The 19016-nt window shown below is 38.7% G+C and overlaps 1 protein-coding gene and 1 long non-coding RNA gene across 9 annotated transcripts in view; one reads left to right on the top strand and one right to left on the bottom strand.

The window, feature by feature from the left end:
* Positions 1-18973, bottom strand: part of SPOPL (speckle type BTB/POZ protein like) — a 51227-nt gene extending 32254 nt beyond the window's left edge. For 2 of the 5 annotated variants that reach the window (XM_043487591.1, XM_043487592.1), the window contains exon 1: positions 18721-18973. The gene's annotated coding sequence lies outside the window, so the exon portion shown is untranslated. Of the gene's footprint in view, positions 1-17461; positions 17486-18720 lie in introns of those variants that run through there. The other 3 variants (XM_043487589.1, XM_043487587.1, XM_043487590.1) reach the window with 2 other exon arrangements.
* Positions 18543-19016, top strand: part of LOC122453579 — a 136010-nt gene continuing 135536 nt past the window's right edge. For all 4 annotated transcript variants that reach the window (XR_006273111.1, XR_006273109.1, XR_006273110.1 and 1 more), the window contains exon 1: positions 18543-18646. This is a non-coding gene — a long non-coding RNA (uncharacterized LOC122453579). The remainder of the gene's footprint in view (positions 18647-19016) is intronic.

Genomic DNA, 19016 nt, shown 5'->3' with positions numbered 1-19016 from the left:
AGGTGTTTCTTGACTTCCTACTTTTGCATTCCAGTCCCCTGTGATGAAAAGGACATCTATTTTAGATGTTACTTCTAAAAGGTCTTATAGATCTTCATAGAACTGTTCAGCTTCTTCAGTATTACTGGTCAGGGCATAGACTTGGATTACTGTGATACTGAATGGTTTGCCTTGCAAACGAACAAAGATCATTCTGTCGTTTTTGAGACTGCATCCAAGCACTGCATTTCGGATCCTTTTGTTGACTATGATGGCTACTCTATTTCTTCTAAGGGATTCCTGCCCAGAGTAATAGATATAATCGTCATCTGAGTTAAATTCACTCATTCCAGTCCATTTTAGTTCGCTTTTATTCCTAGAATGTCGATGTTCACTCTTGCCATCATCTCCTGTTTGATCACTTCCCATTTGCCTTGTTTCATGGACCTAACACTCCAGGTTCCTATGCAATATTGCTCTTTACAGCACCGGACCTGGCTTCCATTACCGGTCATATCCACAACTGGGTGTTGTTTTTGCTTTGGCTCCATCTCTTCATTCTTTCTGGAGTTATTTCTCCACTGATCTCCAGTAGCATATTGGGCACCTACCGACCTGGGGAGTTCATCTTTCAGTGTCCTATCTTTTTGCTTTTTCATACTGTTCATGGTGTTCTCAAGGGAAGAATACTGAAGTGGTTTGCCATTCCCTTCTCCAGGGGACCACATTTTGTTATAGTCAGCTCACATTAAATGTACCTACCACCTCCATCATGCACCTCTCTTCATTTATTGTCTTTTATGCCTGAGTTTTATGTGCACAGTTTTGTTTTTACCTAACCTATGATCTCCATGAAGATTTTTCTCTTCATTTCTGCAGTGCAAGGCCTAGAGTTTATTTTTTAAAAAGAAGGAAGGGACTAATTAAGTGGTCTGAGGAATTAATGGAATAGCTAACTCAAACCTAGATGCAAAAAGAGAATAGCCATCTTGTAGCTCTAATCACTTAAACCAGTTTATTTCACATTTACTCAAGTTCACTAAAGTGTATATAACACGGAGAGAAAGGTTTCTCTTTGAAACAGAAACAGCTGTGACTCTCAGGAGCGTGATTAGACTCAGCGGCCTCACACCTAGACACCGGTAACAGTCTTTGGGGAACAGGTGCAGGGGGTGATGAAGGGTACTGCAATGGAAATATTCTGAACCCTCAAGAGAAAAAAAAAAAAGCTGGCTAAGGGTGGAAAGACCATTCTTTCGTCCTGATTATACATACCATATAAGAGGAAAGAGCTGGGGAGAGCGGGAGGAGGGTGCTGGCATCCAGGAGTTACAGCTCATGATGATGAAATCACACAGGGCCTTACTCCCCGCCTTTCCCCACCACAGGGGTTGAGCAAATACTTCCTTTTACTTTATAGTCTACTTTGTTGTTGTTGTGTTAGTTGCTCAGTCATGTCTGATTCTTTGTGACCCCATGGACTGTAGCCTGCCAGGCTCTGTCTATGGAGTTTTCCTGGCAAGAACACTAGAGTGGGCAGCCGTTTCCTTCTCCAGGGATCTTCTCGATCCAAGGATCAAACCCCAGGTCTCCTGCATTGCAGGCAGATTCTTTACCATCTGAACTACCAGGAAAGCCCCATAGTCAACTTTACCTGGGCTTTAACTTTTTCCTATTTTGGCTATTAATAGAGGCCTAACTGAAGCAGTTGTTTATAGTCTGAACTCTCTGCCCAAAATAAAAGGTGACTTTTCTTTAGAATTTGGTAATTTGAAGTTTCTGTAAATCAAAAGCAGACTATCTGTAACTTGATATGGCCCAAATAAGTAGTTCCAGCCTCTTACGAAATAACAAATGGTAGACTCACAGCTTTATATTTCTCTAGGGCAGTGATTCTCAAATTTAATTGTGCATGAGAATCACCTGGAAGACTTGTTAAAGCAGAATACTGAGCCCCAATCCCAGGGTTAATGCTTTAGTGGGTCTGGGTCAGGCCCCAGAATTTACGTTTCTAACAAGTCTCAGGTGGTGCTGATGCTGCTGATCTAGGAATTTCACACTGAGGACCACATTTCTAGTGTGAGGATTAGACCAGAAAGCTATTAATACCAATAATACATTCATCTCATCATCACTGCTGCAGCTATCCATTTGTCCTCCACTTATGACTCAGTCGTCACAGACTTCAGGCTACAGGCAGACTCAATATTCTAACTAGGTATTATCCTGAGAGACTAGGCTGGTTTTCACCTTCTTTGTCCCAAGGTTTTACTCCAGTGTTATGGCACCTCTTTTGAAATCTATAACATCTTCTAACACCAACAGTAAGGAAGGAATTTTAATTATACATATATGGAACCTTAATTAGAACAGACAAAATAGACATTTTAAGACCAACTCTTTCTCTATTTGGTAAATCCTAAAAGTCATTAATACTTGCTGGGGAAGGTTGGTACACAAGCAGGAATTTAAAACCTCTGCTTACTGTTGCCTTATCATTCAACACCAAGGTTCTCCTTAAAAAAAAAAAAAAGAGGAACCCCTGTGTGCACACACTGTAATCCCACAAAAATCCATTTCTGTTGATTTAACATTTTTTTAAAAGGATTAAAAGTAAAAAATCATTTAACATTTCTCAACATAGACACACTATGAAGTGAAGTGAAGTCGCTCAGTCGTGTCCAACTCTTTGCGATCCCATGGACTGTAGCTCACCAGGATCCTCTGTCCATGGAATTCTCCAAGCAAGAATACTGGAGTGGGTTGCTGTTTCCTTCTCCAGAGGATCTTCCCGACCCAGGGATCGAACCCAGGTCTCCTGCAACGCAGGCAGATGCTTTACAGCCTGAGCTACCAGGGAAGCCCCAGACACACTATAGCTTATCTTAATAAAGGTAAAAACGGAAAAAAGCCCTGGAGTCTGTGTTGAGAGATCTGGATTCTACCCTGAGCCCCTTTTAGCTTCAGATCACACATGCTCCTGCACAGCACTGAGCTTCTGGCTAAACAAAGCATTCAGGGCAAGAATCACTGAATCTGATCCAGCTTTACCATAAGCTTATACAGGAAGACTCATACACTGCAGACTAAGAGGTGCTCGGTATCACTACATGATCTCCTCGCAGCGCAATGACGTTCTTGGGGAAAAAATAAACTACCAATCACTTCAAAACCTGATTGCTTTTTCTGTGGCAATTTCTTTGGCTTTTTTTTTTTTTCCTGTGGCTTTTTCTTGGGCAACCATTTAAAAAAAAAAATCATCATTTAAAAACAACTAGATTTGTATGTCATGCTAGTTGCTACAAGCTCATTTGTTTTCTTATTACTTATGTAAATAACTTATATACAAGGCACAGTAAGAAAATTATAAGCCTAGATAGATCTGTGTTAATGGCCATATTCCCTTAAAAATATATGAAGCACATAATTTCACTTTTTAAAAGGAGGCTATTTCCAGAAATCTTATAAAGACAGTATTGGGATTTTAAAAAAATCAGCCTTATTTAAATGCTTAGCATGGCACTTTATAACTATGTTCATTAAACTTCATGAAGTAAGATTTTAAATTATAGTGATATATAAACTGTGGTGAACCAAAAAAGGGCAAAACTAGCAGTCAGGAGATGACTCAGTATGGCAAGCTGCGAGACCACTACCCTAGTATTTTTTTGTTTTTACTCATTCATTTGTTTCTTTGTAGTCTATTTCTCTCAGCCCCTCGCCAATCACTGACTTGTGCTCTGCACTGAGCTAAGGTCTGTGGAAACAAGGAAGGAAGACAGAATATGAACTAGATCTCACAAGGCCCTTCAGGTAAAGCCTTTATCAGGGCTCTAATTTACAAATTATAACAACACTTCTTTCTCAAATGCGAGAGAAGCTATCTCAATGAACAAACGACAGATAAATTAACCATATTTCTTCTTTAAGCACCAACAGTGTTTTAATCTGTCCACCTTAATTGCCACTTCTGTAAAACATTTACTAACCAAACACTTTACCCCCATACCATTTTCTTCAGCAAAATGAATAATTCCTTAGCTACTACCTAAGCACTTTCATAACCATTGCCTTGCATACAGAATTAATCAAATGTAGTTATTAGTATAGTAATCCATAAGATTTTATTTCATAGTTTAGAATTTTACTCTTACACATATTATCTCATTTGATCCTTTAAACAACTAAATGAAGTAGCTACTTCTCTACAGAGAAACTGAAAAACAGAAGTAATATGATCTAAGGTCACAGAGTTAAAAAAAAAAAAACCAAAAAAAACCCAAAAGACAAAAAAGTAACTCAGAAATTGAATCCAGGATTCTTAACTGGAAATACTATGGTTTTTCAATTCATCAAACATGCAGAACTCCTTGAGATGATTCTATTTTCAACTTTACATAACCACTGCCTATTGTATAAGATGGCATATACTAAGAAAAAGACATAATGACTAGATTTGAAGTCAACTACTGGAAAAGTATTACATATTTGCTAGACAGCACATAATTTGTTGCCTCCTAAAAATCAAAGTACCAGGTAGCATTTAGTATTATAGAATGATCCACAGAACACCATCAGGGTTAAGAATTTGGTTTCTGATTTTAGACTTGGGTACAAATCCTGCAACTGTGTAAGTTCTCTGGGTCTCAATTTTCTTGTTTGTAAATTGGGAATAATAAATGGTAATATCTCAAATGACTGCTATATTGAATGGGACTATACAGACAACACCCAATATAGTGCCTGGTACATAGAAAGCACTATATAAATTGGTTCAACGTGTACGAGCACTAATACAAAATTCAAAAAGAGAACTAGTTTACAAAACAGTAATAATCTCATGAACTATGAAGAACAGTTAAATTTGCCTGAATATGTTTTTGAGGTTCTATTTTTGCTTCTTTAACCTTTATCATTTGGCTTTTCATCAGCTATTACATGAGCTATGAATGCTGCTGCTCTCGCACTGCTTATCTCCAACAGCTTCCGACTCCCTTTTAATGTGGAGGTGTAACTGTACAAAGATAAACTGATGCCCAAAGTGTCTCTGAGAAATTGCATAATCTTCAAGAGAACTTTCTGAGTAATGGAAATGATCCTATATCTTGATTGGGCTGTTGTTACATAGGTGAATATACCTGTCAAAACTCATCAAAATGGACACATAGGAAAAGATCTGTACATGATATAATGCAAATTAAAAAAAAATTTTTTTTTAGATTTTATAGCTCTTGAACAAGTATTCTGGCCCTTATCTTTCTCATCCTCAGAAAGGGAATAATTTCTCACTCAGAAAGAATATAATGAGCGTTAAGAGATAAGGTCTATAAAGTACTTACAGTAGTTTCTGCACAGTTAGTTGCCAATTCTGGATCCACTTACATTAACCCTAGGTATTGTTTCATCTGAGTCCTAAAACATTCACCCATAATAAAAGCTATATTTCCTCCCTTCCCTCTCCCTTTTCCTACTCTTCCCCTCATCTCTTTTATTAGTAAACATTTGATTAAAGCTTTAGCCTCCATAAGGTATTATTTTTTAAAAATCATAAGTCATTTTTCTTCAAAGTTCTCCTTCTTCTCATTTAATTACAGTAAAAAACATGGCAACTGCCTGGTGAACCAGTGGTTAAGACTCTTGTGCTTTCACTTCTGATGGCCAGGGTTCAATTCCTAGTGGGAATTTGTAAACCAAGTAAACCAAGTAGCATGGCCAAAAACAAAACAGAGTAGTTTACTTTTCCTAGTTTTCAAGTCACTTTTTAAAAAGTGTCTAAGCAATGTTCTTTGTTCTAGAATTCCAGGACACTGGAACTATTTCACGTTCATCTAGCATTTAACTGAGCAAACATTCATTAAGAACCTAAATCAGCCAGGCACTGAAGAAACATAGATAAGGTCAGAGAGGCTAAAGCAGATCAAGTAGAACCACTAATAAAAGTCTTACCAAATAACAAAATATTGCAAAATAAAAATCTTACCAAATAACAAAGTATTTAAACTAGAAATTCAGCTCCTCAGTTGTACTAGACTCATTTTCAGTGCCCAATAGATGCAAGTGACCAAAGGCTACCAATAATGGAATGTGGGGATCATAGAACCCTTCCACCACCACACAAAGCTCTACTAAAAAATGCTGCTTACCCATTCTGTTCCAGGATCGCTCAATCATGATTTCAGCTTATATAACCTACAATTTTCCACTGATACCAGCTGCCATCATTCTGATTTCATGAATCTTGCAAGCTATTCGAACATGGAACAACAGGCTGGTACCCAAAGAGATGAAGGCAGAGGCATCAAATCTCTTACCATCACCTGAGACCAAAAGGAGTTAGTTGCTCCTTATCATTAATGTCCCAGCCCACTTCTAATCATGGAGAGCCCCACCCTGATACTGTCACTGGTTATAATGTATCTGAGATGGGTTTGGCAAAGAGAGGAGTACTTAAAACTTTACCACCTGTTAAGACAGACCTCACTATTACACATGTCTCTTACCTATCACTAGACCACACCATTACAGCAGCTAGAAATAAAAATTCTACCAAACTACTAAGGCTTATTTTAAAGCAGTTGTTAACAATAATGTTTCATTAAAAATTAGACATTATAAATGTTAAGTCAGACAAGATGTTGGGACATCTTGTTAGTTACTAGTACTAACCTAGACAAAATTAGGAAAAACTATCATCCTTGAGAAAGATATGAGGAACTACTTTTGGGGACTCAAATTATAAAATCTAGGGGAAAGAAATTGTCTGTATCTTTATACTCTGCATGTCTATAATCATTAAAATGGCTTAATCCTCCTTAAAGGAAAACATTTCATATAGCTGCTTAGTTTACAGAGGAAAAAAAAGATGAAAAAAAAAAAAAAAAAAGGGAGGGGAGGGCAGACAAAGAGAAAGAAGTTGAAAGAGAAAGAAATGAACTGATCCATGAAGAACAAAGTGTTAAGAGACCCTGGGTTTTAACTCAGTGTTTTTGAAATAATGTAACACATGGTCAACCTAGACTAAATACAAGGAGGCTATTGCCATCTACCTACCAGCCTTGACCTTTCAAGGAAATGCTTTGCAAAATAGATGTTCTTATACTTCAAGAGAACACTTTAACTACATGAATGCCATCTCAGCTCTTCTGACCATAAGCTAATAATTTCAAGATTCTTGTGACTAGCAAATCAGTAGCTACTCAAGAATATGTAGAGCATCAGTGTTAATCAAAGAGCTGCAGCACCCAGGACAGTACTTTGTAGCAGTTAAGAAGTAAGGTCAGATGTTAAAATACTAGCTCTACAAATGCATAAGACAATGTTAAAAAGGGAAAACTATGAGTTCATCTGCAGTTATGAATCTCTATGAGTGTTTTAACAGAAGAAATCAACAACTAATTATGATTTCCAAAAGATACAGGAATGGTGCTTCCCTACGTATGATTCTAACATGATCTATATTCACTAGGGAATGAGAAGAGACCTACCACACCCTAAGCCTCAAAAAGATACACAGGTAAAAATATTTGTCACATCCTTGGTATTTGCTAGACAACCTGATAACAACAACAACAAAAAAAGTAGCAATACTGTCTTCTGTGACACAAGAAAATTTTCACATATAACAGAAAATTAAGTCTAAAACAACATAGCAAGCTGTGGGCATTTGGTAAAATGTGCTCAACTTTCAAGTTCTGAAAATTGAGTAAGCTTGGCTGTGTAGCCAGTACTTCCTTTATTTAAAGGGCAGGAAAACCTCACAAAATAATGAATGAACACAACCTACAATCTGGGTAGATAGTCAAGAGCAAGTGCATTTCAGCATTGCATGATTAGAGCTTTGGGGCAATCCTACAGACTAACTCAATAAAAGGGCCTACAGAACTTTTTGCCAGCTTGCAAAATCTTAAAACCTTTCCCATGTTTAGCAACAGCTAGGCAGAAATGCACCATTTATCAGAAAGTCAGTAAACTATACAGTGAAGCTGCAATTTTCATGACAGCATTATTTTCCTTAAATTAGACTTATATTTGTTTTACATTCTGCATCTTACCAACTGACAAGGCAACCAGAATCATTTGATGAGTTTTATGAAAATATACAAGTCTCTATTTTCCTTTGGCGTGCACATGGGAGGGGTATGTTAGTATGCCTGAAGAAAGGAATCACGTATATTTTGAAAAACTAGCCATACCACTTTACACCCACCAGAACAGCTAAATAAATCAAACAATATCCAGCAAATGTTGCAGAGTATGTGCGACAAATAGAACCCTCGTTCACTACTGAAAAGACACTTTGGAAACACTGGGTAATATAAACCGAAATGGAACAAAAGCACATACGGTCCAAAAATTCTACTACAGCAATTATGTGCACATGTGCAGCAAAAGATATGTACAAAAATATTCTAGGGGGGCATTAGGCATTGTGACTCAAAACTGGAAACCACTGAGATGTTCATCAACAGTAGAAGGGATAAATTACAGTATTTATACATACATAGTCATACAACGGGGTGGAATACAATAAAATGAGAATTAAGAAGCTACCACACTATACACTATACTGACGGATCACATAAAAACTGATTTAAGAAGCCACACACAAGGGTGTGCTGCTGTACGATGGTACGTGAATGTCCATGAATGTATGTTACATTCCAATAAAAGTCTACCTAAAATTGGAAAAGCAAATCAATATGTAATAAATAAGCAACTCTGATGCCTAAACATTTATAACACAATCTGATTCCCAGTGCCACATCTCCTCCATGCCAAGACTGGGATAGAACACTTAAAAAAAAAAAATCCTCCCTCATATTAATCTAAACCATTTTTACATTAAAACAAAGAAGGCTATATTAGGGTAATAGAATGCAAGAGACAAATCCTTTTTAAGGAGAGAAGACACTAATCTGAAAAGAATTTTAACATCAAAGCTCTCCCTCTCCACATTACCTTGACCACACTCCGATCCTCACCACCTAAAAGGGCACTCTTCTCTGTCATTTATTTAATGGAAAGATTTGAAAAGAAATGACCTATCCTAGCAGGGTAGTTATGAGCATTGAAACAAAAAGAGTGGATACATCAAGTCTTCAGTACTGTGCCTATTATGCACTCAATGACTAAACAGTATTAATAAATCCCAAATAGTGAGTCTTCCAGGTCAAGGGCTATTTCCAATTTATTACTGAAATACAGAACCCAGCATTTAACAGTTGGCCAGTTTATGGAATAAACAAATGATGTGAGTGTAAAACAAAAAGAAATAAAAGCAAGGCAAAAGTGGGAAAAGGGGAAATACCAAGAAGCTCAAAGGAAGGGCTTATTTTTCTATCAGGGTAAATGACAAGATTTTAAATCTCAAATGAAGCAACAAGGAACTTCCCCGGTGGTCCAGTGGCTGAGAGCCCACCTGCCAATGCACAGGACACGAGTTCGATCCCTGGCCCAGGAAGATCCCGTATGCCACGGAGCAACTAAGCCCGTGTGCTGCAACGACTGAATCCCATGCCCCTGGAGCCTGTGCTCCCCAACAAGAAAAGCCACTGCAGTGAGAAGCCCGTACACTGCAAACAGAGTGTAGCCCCCTCAACTAGAGAAAGCCTCGGCTCAAAAAGGAAGACCCAGTGCAGCCAAAAAGAAATAAATAAACCTAAAAGAAAATGAAGAAACAGGAACTTCTCTGGCAGTGCACAGGTTAAGACTGTGCTTCCAATGCTGGGGGCTGGGGGCACAGGTTTGATCCCTGGTCAGGGAACTAGGGTCCCACATGCCATCTGGTATAGCAAAAAAAAAAAAAAGTGAAGCAACAAAATCACATACATTAAAACTTTTACAATAAATAAAAACTGCCTCATATATAAAAATAAAAACTTTTCCTCCATATATTTCACAGTGCAGAAGCCAGATGTCTTAAATACAGTTCTTTGATACTGAAACTCTTAAAAATATTTCCGAACGAATTCCTTATGAGGTTGACAGGAATCACAAGTATATAACGGGTTATTTTTAAGACATCCGTCACAGCACATCAATGTTCTGATTAAATATGTCATAACAGAAAGGAAAGCTGATTTCACCGAACCCTCATACAGTGGTATTATTTTTATGAATTTAGGTATCAAAATCATCAAGACTGCAATCTTACCAATACATTAGACTTTCAAAGACAAATTAATAAAATACTTTTAATCTCTATTGTGTGCACAAAATAACAATGAACTATATTAGATCCTTTCCCCTTCCTTTTAAGCATCTCCTTATTCTTAGATTAAGAATAAGAATCTTATTTATTTAATTAACTGTTTTTAATTAACCAACATTTACACAAAGCAATTTATGTGGCAAGCATTACTCTAAATGGAAATAAAACTCATTTGATTCTTATAACAACTCTTACAAGGTAGATATTATTATCTTTTCCATTTTACAGATAAGACCGCTGAGGCAGAGACGCTAAGTAACCTACCTAAATTCAGAAAGCTATTAAAAAGCAGACTGGATGCACTCTTAACCTCTATGCTATACTGCCTAGAGATCTCTGAGGTAAAGTAAAACTAAGTTTATCCTGACTTCACTTGATGTTGGGAGGTTGGTTATGTTGATGATCTTGGGTGATAACCTGAACATTAAACAGCACTTATGGCACATTTCATAAATTCTAAGATACCCATTTTTAAAAAAGTATATATTTTAGTATGTCTGAAACTGATGGCATTTTACAACTGCAACTGACAGTGCTCTCTCTGGTGTACATAAAATAACAGTGCATCTGGTAACTGCTGGCAAGCATGCTTCAAAAACCTACGCTATGACCCTCACGGGTTAGTGCTAAGTAAATAAGAAGAAATATCTAAATTACTCCACAGGTCTGGTACAAGGGCTTTAAAAAGCGTATTTCTTCCCCAAAATGATCTGTGACGAAATTGCAGGTAGAGGTATCTTTCCACTGCAGTAAGTTGTCCCTCTCTCAGGCCCACGCTGAACTAAACCTGCTTATACACTGCTAGGGAAAAATAACTAGTTTCATTATACAATTTGATGAAGAAATAAAGAATTTGGGGTGGGAAAAAGGCCGGCAGACAAAATAACAGCGAAATTGAGATACCTGAGAAAATAAAATCAACAGGAAAGCATAAATCAAGATACCTCGCCAGTACCACTTGATTCAAGCCAGTTCTCAAATGCCACTGATAAAAATGCTCACTTAAGTATTTCAGTTTTTTAAAAAATATACTTTGAATGCAACCAGAATTGACCAGATACGCTTGGTGTGTGCCCATGTCCTACTTGAACTACTCTAACAAAACTGGACATGTTAAACTTAATGACCATATTGCATAGCTAACTGGTTATCAAAGGTTTAAACTGATCCTAAGAGTGGCCACCAAAAAAATTTAAATAAATAAAAAGTTCAATTCATTCAGGACTTCCCTGGTGGTACAGTGCATAGGAGTCTGCCTGCCAATGCAAGGGACACGGGTTTGATCCCTGATCTGGGAGGATTCCACAAGCTGCAGAGCAACTAAGCCCCCGCACCATAATAACCATGGAGCGCCGGCTCTTGAGCCTGAAAGCTGAAACTATTGAGTCCATGTGCTGCAACTAGTGAAGGCCGTGTGCCTAGGGCCTGTGCTCCACAATTTAACTAGAGAAAGCCCACACACAGCAAAAGAGAACTAGTGCAGTCAATAAATAAATGTTTTTTAAAAATCCAATTTATTTAAATATTCCTGTGTCAATACTTGCCTTGATAATTACAGAATGAATAATGTTTTAATTTTTTCTTTGTCTGCTTTTGTGTTAGTGGTTAAAGCTACCTTTCAAGGTAACTTCCCACTAAAACACCAAAACTGCATCCAGATTACAACTAAAAAAAAAAAAACCCACCTTGCACTTTAAAAAAACCCAACTGTGTACTTTACCTTAAAAATCACTTAATTTTGATGGGGCAGGAGGGAGGGGACTAAAATGCACTTTCACAAAACTAAAGATTTGTTCTGTACATATACCCAGACAGGAAACAATGGTATCTTCTTTAATGGTGTATTAAATCGCAAATAATATTTTAAAAGCCTCATACTACTTTTCAGTTACACACAACCTTTGAGATACTGCACCACCTAATAGAAGAGAGAAACCTCTGTTCTTTTGTATTTGTTAGTCTTAATTATTTTTATTCCTGTAATATTTACACTTTAAGTGTATAAACAACCTATCCCAGACATAGTTTGAGGTAATGCTATTTTATATCTGTAGATCAAATTTTTAAAAAACTATTTTTTTATGTATGTAAAGTTCTATTTCACATAGTTATATAATTCAGAATTTAATGTTAAAAATTATCCTGTCTTCCTTTAGAACATGTAGGTAAGTCTGAAGAATATCTGAAGAGTTCTGCATATGTATATATAAATAAAAGGCTTGGGAAAGTGTACCTGTAAGAACTGTAATATACAAAAAACATATAGTTGTTGTACAAGAATTTATTAAGATTTAAAACACTAAAAACCAGGGAGAAGATGAGCAAAAGACGGGAGGAACTAATAAAAGAAATTTTTTTAAAGTTATAATTTTCTTAATATAAAATGGAAGGAAGACTGACTTAGCAGATTAGAATAATGATGTTTCTACAAAAACTTAAGAAAGGATATCAAAAGCAAAAATTTTGATAGTCTATCCTGTTTTTTAAAAACAGATGTCTTCTAGAACCTTTATTTACTGTGTTGGTAAACCATAAAGAAGGCTGAGCGTTGAAGAATTGATGCTTTCGAACTGTGTTGCTGGAGAAGACTCTTGCGAGTCCCTTGGGACTGCAAGATCAAACCAGTCAATCCTGAAGGAAGCCAACCCTGAATACTCACTGGAAAAGAGCTCCCTGATGCTGGCAAAGGGAGAAGAGGATGGCAGAGGATGAGACGGTTGATGTAACGGGCATGGATTTGAGCACACTCTGGGAGATAGTGGAGGACAGAGAAGCCTTGTGTGCTGCAGTTTATGGGGTTGCAAAGAGTCAGAACTCCAATACTTTGGCCACCTGATGTGAAAAACTGACACATTTGAAAAGACCCTGATGCTGGGAAAGATTGAAGGCAGGAGGACAAGGAGACGACAGAAGATGAGATGGTTGGGTGGCATCACTGACTCAATGGACATGAGTTTGAGTAAACTCTGGGAGCTGGTGAGGGACAGGGAGGTCTGGTGTGCTGCAGTCCATGGGGTCACAAAGAGACGGACATGACTGAGTGACTGAACTGAATGAAACAGTTGGACTCAACTTAGTGACTGAACAACAACAAAGCCCATTTTAACATAATTTCTCTAATACGTTTTTTTTTTTGGTCAACTAAGGTTTTGCCAATTACAGCATTCTTCATGAAGGAATCCCTGAAAATAAACTGTGTTCTACTATGATGTAAGACTTTAAGTCTCAGACCATTTAGACTATCTAAAATAGCATTTACAGTATCAGGGGACTGCTATTATTTCACTGAGACCCTAAGTATGACCACTGACCATACACCTGATGGACAGGAGTAAACTCCTAGCAATCCTTACCAAGGCCTTAACTTTAATTCTCTAAATTTGAGAAAAAGCTATATGTATAAAATTTCTCCCATCCAAAAAAAAAAAAATCATTAAAATATAACCAAAATATTCAAGTTATACTATCAATTACTTAATGATTCTATAAATATAGGTTATAAAATATAAAGCTAACCAGCAGAAACAAAACACCACCTAGGACAATAACAAAGAAAAGCTTTAAATTTTGAAGGTATTCAGAAGCCGTGTGTGGTGGCTAAATAGCTAGTGATATTAATCAAAAAAGGAAACAGAAAGATGTACAAGAGGCAAACTTTTGAATGGTATGGCCAAATTCTCTAATCTACCACCCATACGTGACAGTCACAATCCCTTTCCTTTGCAAGCTTTCCAAATAAACTCCTCCACCCCTGCATCGCCCTTTCCATCTCTCCATTTGTCCTTCTGAAATGCTCTGCCCAATGGTCTGCTTTCTTTTGAAAGCTTTCCCTAAGGCCCCTTCTCTCTGCTTACAAGGCAACCTGAATAAACTGCTATGACAGCACTGATCGCACTACACAACATTTAACTGTCCATTGTCCCTAGACTCTGGGGTCTAAGTGAATTCTGAAAAGTCTAGTAATAGTTAATACTTGATAAATAGTACTTAAAAAATATATTCTATCTGAATATATTCTAAATGAATGAATGAATGAATGAGTTTGAGATGCTTACAGAACACCCAGATTAACCATAAACAGAAACATGGCTTTGAGCTCAGGAAGGAAGACATGGTTCATGTTATAGATCACATTTTACCCTAAATCTCTAATTGTTGCTTTGGCAGATTAAGACAAAATTCATAATCAAATAGTTTATGGATGGACAGACAACTGAGACATAAAATTTTTTGCCCATAAAATACAATGTGTACTCTTTGTTGTTGTTTAAGTCGTTAGGTCATGTCTCAGTGACCCAGTGAACTGTAGCCCGCCAGGGTCCTCTGTCCATAGGATTTCCCAGGCAAGCATACTGAAGTGGGTTACCATTTCCTTCTCCAGGGGATCTTCCCGACCCATGGATCAAACTTGCATCTCCTGTATTGGTAGGTGGATTCTCTACCACTGAGCCACTGGGGAAGCCCTGTGTTCTCTCTAATTTCCAACTTAATTGATTTCTCAGCTTCAATCAACATAGATTAGCCACACCCTCCTTTTTTGGCCTATTGCCTTGGCTTCAGTGATGCTAAGGACAATCTCCTTCAACCTCTGGCTATATCTTCTCTTTCCCCTTTGCTCCAGTTCTTTTTCTCAATGTTAAATACTGAAGAGTCGTAGGGACCACATCCCTTTATCTTCTCTATGTACTGTCTGCTTAGGCAATCTCATCCCCCACCTTCCACATTAAGACATCCATTAACAGCTATATACTGATTATTCCCCACAGAATTACGATCAATATCTCCCCTATTACCAGAAACTAACACAAAACTGCTCTCCCTTCCCCCAGTATTCCCCTATATTAGGCACACGAACCACCAACCCTGGAAATCAGCTTTCTCCTCTCCCTAGACTTCTAAATCGAATCCACCACCAAATCCTATTAACTTTACTTTTCAAATATTTGTCAAATACTGCTACTTTATCATTGCCAAGTCTGGACCAAGATTTCATTATCTCTTGCCCAAATTACAAAAATAGCTGAATTCAATTCTGCTCAAAGTGTGATCTGTGGACGCATACTGATCCACAAACTCTTGTTATTGGTGTGAGACAAGGTAAATACAGCAACAGAGGGTACTCAGAAATTTTTAGAGCAATCTGACAGACACATATCCATTTTATTGTACATTACCAAAGTACCACACAAACTATAAAGTAAAACAAAACAAAACGGGTCTTTCGCCACAAATAAGTTTGAGAAGCACTGGCCTAACTGGTCTCCTTGCTTTTACTCTTGCTTGTCTCCAATCTGTCCTCAACAGAGCGGCCAAGTGATGGTTTTAAAGCAAAAATTTAAGGAACTTATTCAGCTGTTTGACATTCTCCAGTGGCTTCCCACTACCCCTAGGATTAATTACAAAAGACAGGTAAATCCCACTGCTGAGATTTTTACCAAAAAAATTTTTTTTTTCAGAAAGGTGAAGAATCTTGTTTAAAGTAACCAAAGAAGAATCGGAAGACTGGAAGGTCTGGGAGGCAACAGGATAACAGACTCTACAACCATATGACCTGGCTCCACTGCTTACTTAGCTGTGTGATTTTGCGGAAGTAATCTGATTCTCGGGTTCCTTATTTGTGAAATGGAGATATAATAAAGGCTTTTCAAAGGGGGATTGTTGAGAGATTTAAACAAGTTAATATATATAAATCATTTGAAAGAATGGCTGGCCCAGTGCTTTAGAAGTATTAGTGATTATCATTATCTTTAACATTTTACTAGTGCTCTTAGAAGATAATTTTATCTTCTTACTTGCTCATTGTCTGTCAGTGAAATTACAAAAAAAAAAAAAAAAAAACAACCCACCAAAAACAGTCTATATTATTATTCTCTGATGGAACTTTTCTCAGAAGACTTAAACCCTACAGAAACTGAGTTGAGTTACTATTTCCTCAATTCTCTTTCTCAAGCATAGGGCAGAGCTAGCACCAATCTAGGTGCATAGAAGAGTAGTTAATTCATTACATACTTTGGATGCTTTAGAGCAATAGGGCCTGATATTTACTGGAACCCCTGCTGAAAAGGGCTGCTCCTGTGTATTCTCCAAAGCCTGGCATGATGTAGGTGCTCATTAAATATTTTTGGAAAGAATGGTTCTTTTCAAAACCAAAGCAATAGTGCTTAGCACAAAGTAGCTACTAATTGTCAATTTCACTCCACCCCCTTCAAAGTTTCTACAAACTTTAAAAGTATGATTCTATGGGATTCATTTTTCTTGAACTGGGGGAGTCTATATTATTTAAAGCCAAAAATGCAGAATACAGACAGTAGGAAAGCCAAGAAATAGAAACCAATGTTGGCAGGAACTATGTGGAAACAGTAAGAGGTGGAAGATAGGTAGAATTTGGATATGCAGGGGAAAGAGCAAAGGTTATTCTAGGTCAGGGAATAGCATAAGCAGCAGAGGCAGTGTCACCCAAAGTTTAAAGAACATTCCATTGGTGATACAAAAAAAAGAAAAAAAGATTTTAAGCTATACACAGGCAACATATTTGAAAGTTCCATATGCACATGTTTTTATGTGTAATTAGGAGAGCAAATTGTGATTCCAAACTTTTACTACTTATAACAACATTAACAGAACTTATTTGGACTTCTTAAAAAAGTGAGTTGTTTAAAAAAAAGTATCAAGAAAACAATGCACAGGAAGTGAGCAGATAGGACAAAATTAGTTAGGATTTTAAAGAGTAAAACTTGGGGAACATTAAGACACAGTCATGTGAATAAAACCAGTCACTAAGAGAAAAGCAATGAGTCTTCTGAATGGAAGCCTAAGCTCTATCCTTAGTAGCAATTCAACATAAAGGACAAGCAGGTATGAAGTATCTTAATAGTTCTGAGTATTTAATTGTAGGGCTACAATTTTCCTCAGTGAAATCCTCATTTTCCCTATGATAAATACGCTACACAATTCAATTTCAGTTACTCCCAAAACAAAGATAATTTTAAATTTCCAAATAGATACCTGAAATTGATAGAACGTATAGCCTGGTAACTTACCTGACAATAAGGAGCTAAAACTGTACTTTTCACACTAGAAGGAACTACTTTATACAGCAACAAAATATGAATCATAGCTACATCACAAAAGCTGTTAAAATAAAAAAAGCAAAAGACAGCTTTCCTTCTCTCCACTTCTCTCAAAATTAACCTACCAATAGCCAAATCAAGCTAAGAGATGACGATAAAGACACACTTATTGAACTCTTTATCAGGCACTGCTGTATCTTACCTGAATTAAGTTATGCAATTATCACCACCATTTTATGAAGTACACTCCTATCCACATTCTACAGCTGTAAGAATATGAGGCACAGAGAGATTAAATAACTTGCTCAAGCCCAGATATGGTAGATGGAAAGGCAGGGATTTAGATCCTGACAGTTCAGAGTCTGAGCTCTTAACCACTGGGCACCATTTATCTCAAGAATAGCAGGATGGTAATTTGAAATATTCCACCTTCCCCATTATGACAGGAGAGATGTAATGTTTCAAAATTTGAACTTTTTTATTAGTTAAATTTCCAGTCTAAGAAACAGGAGTTTCATCAGTTTTATGGAAACACTAGGAAGATGAGTATTATAATGAAATAATATAGGCCCAGGAGTCTTTCAAATACAGACAAAGCACCAGAAGCTTCAGAAGCCTGGCTGTAAATGACACTATTCAGAGAAAGATGCCAAAAGTTGGGATAAGCAGAAGGTGAATCCTATTTCTACTCGATTTACTGCTTTGAAGGAGAAAATTCTGCCCATCCCCTTGCCTTTCTGTAATTCAGTTACACAAATGCACAGATTCAAGAGGAGTGAGGGGAAAGGATGACAGAGGGAGCAGAAAGATGATGAAGTCAGGACGTCGTGGACCCTGAACCGCAGAGTCCGTCTGATGTACCTGGTGAGGGAGAATTATGGGAGGGCAACGTGTACCTGGGGGTAGGGAGGTTGAGGGCAGGGTCACCAGGGTGGAGGCACCCAGTGGTCCGGCTGCAGAGCTGAGAATTCATCGTGAAACGGGGTAATGGAGGTACTTTCGAGTGTATACTTTTGGGATAAGGAGGTCTGGACGTGAATGCGGGGGTGGGGGGCAGTTTCTCGCTCTAGGCAGGACTCAGGGTGGGAAAACAGACAAGGTATTAAAGGGCGGGCGCGGAGGTCTACAGTTCATAAAGGGGGAAGAGTGGCGCAGGCAAAGGGGCAAGGCTTGCGGAGGAAGGTCGGGGGGATCCTGGCAGAAGGAAGCAGGGAGTCAATGGGGGAGGGGATGATTCCCAGGGGAAGCAGACACTCGCGAGGTTAGGGAGGTCCGGGGGCCGGGGGTGGGGCCGGGGGGCGGGAGGCACACCTCAGGAGCGGGGGTCCTGGGCCGAGGAGGAGGAGGGCGCCGAGAAGCGGGAGGAGGCCGCTGGGTTCCACTGCAGGTGAGTCCCGGGGTCGAGGGGGGAGCAAGCGACCACGGCTGCGGCCGGGACCGCGGCGGGGGAGGGGCACCTACCCGGACGTGAGGGGTAGCGGCGGGCAGTCCCAGCGGCGGCTCCTCTCCGGCTGAGGTGATGGCGGCGAGTCCCTGTGGCGACCGCCTCCGCCGAGCCGCATCCCTCCTCCCCAATCCGCCCTTCTCTCCTGTCTCCCGCTCCTAAACTTCTTCCCCGGGATAAACAAACCCGCCGCCAGGGGCGGCCGCCTCCGCCGCTCCCGCCCCCACGCAGGCCCCCCCCGCTCCGGGCCCGTCCGGGCCCCGGCTTCCGAGTTGCGACTCCAGCCCCAGCCCCAGCCCGCGAGGGCGCCTGC

Source organism: Cervus canadensis, chromosome 15, assembly GCF_019320065.1.
Source record: "Cervus canadensis isolate Bull #8, Minnesota chromosome 15, ASM1932006v1, whole genome shotgun sequence".
Taxonomy (NCBI): domain Eukaryota; kingdom Metazoa; phylum Chordata; class Mammalia; order Artiodactyla; family Cervidae; genus Cervus; species Cervus canadensis.
The sequence above is the reverse complement of the archived record's forward strand: the minus strand, read 5'-3'. Positions and strand labels throughout refer to the sequence as shown.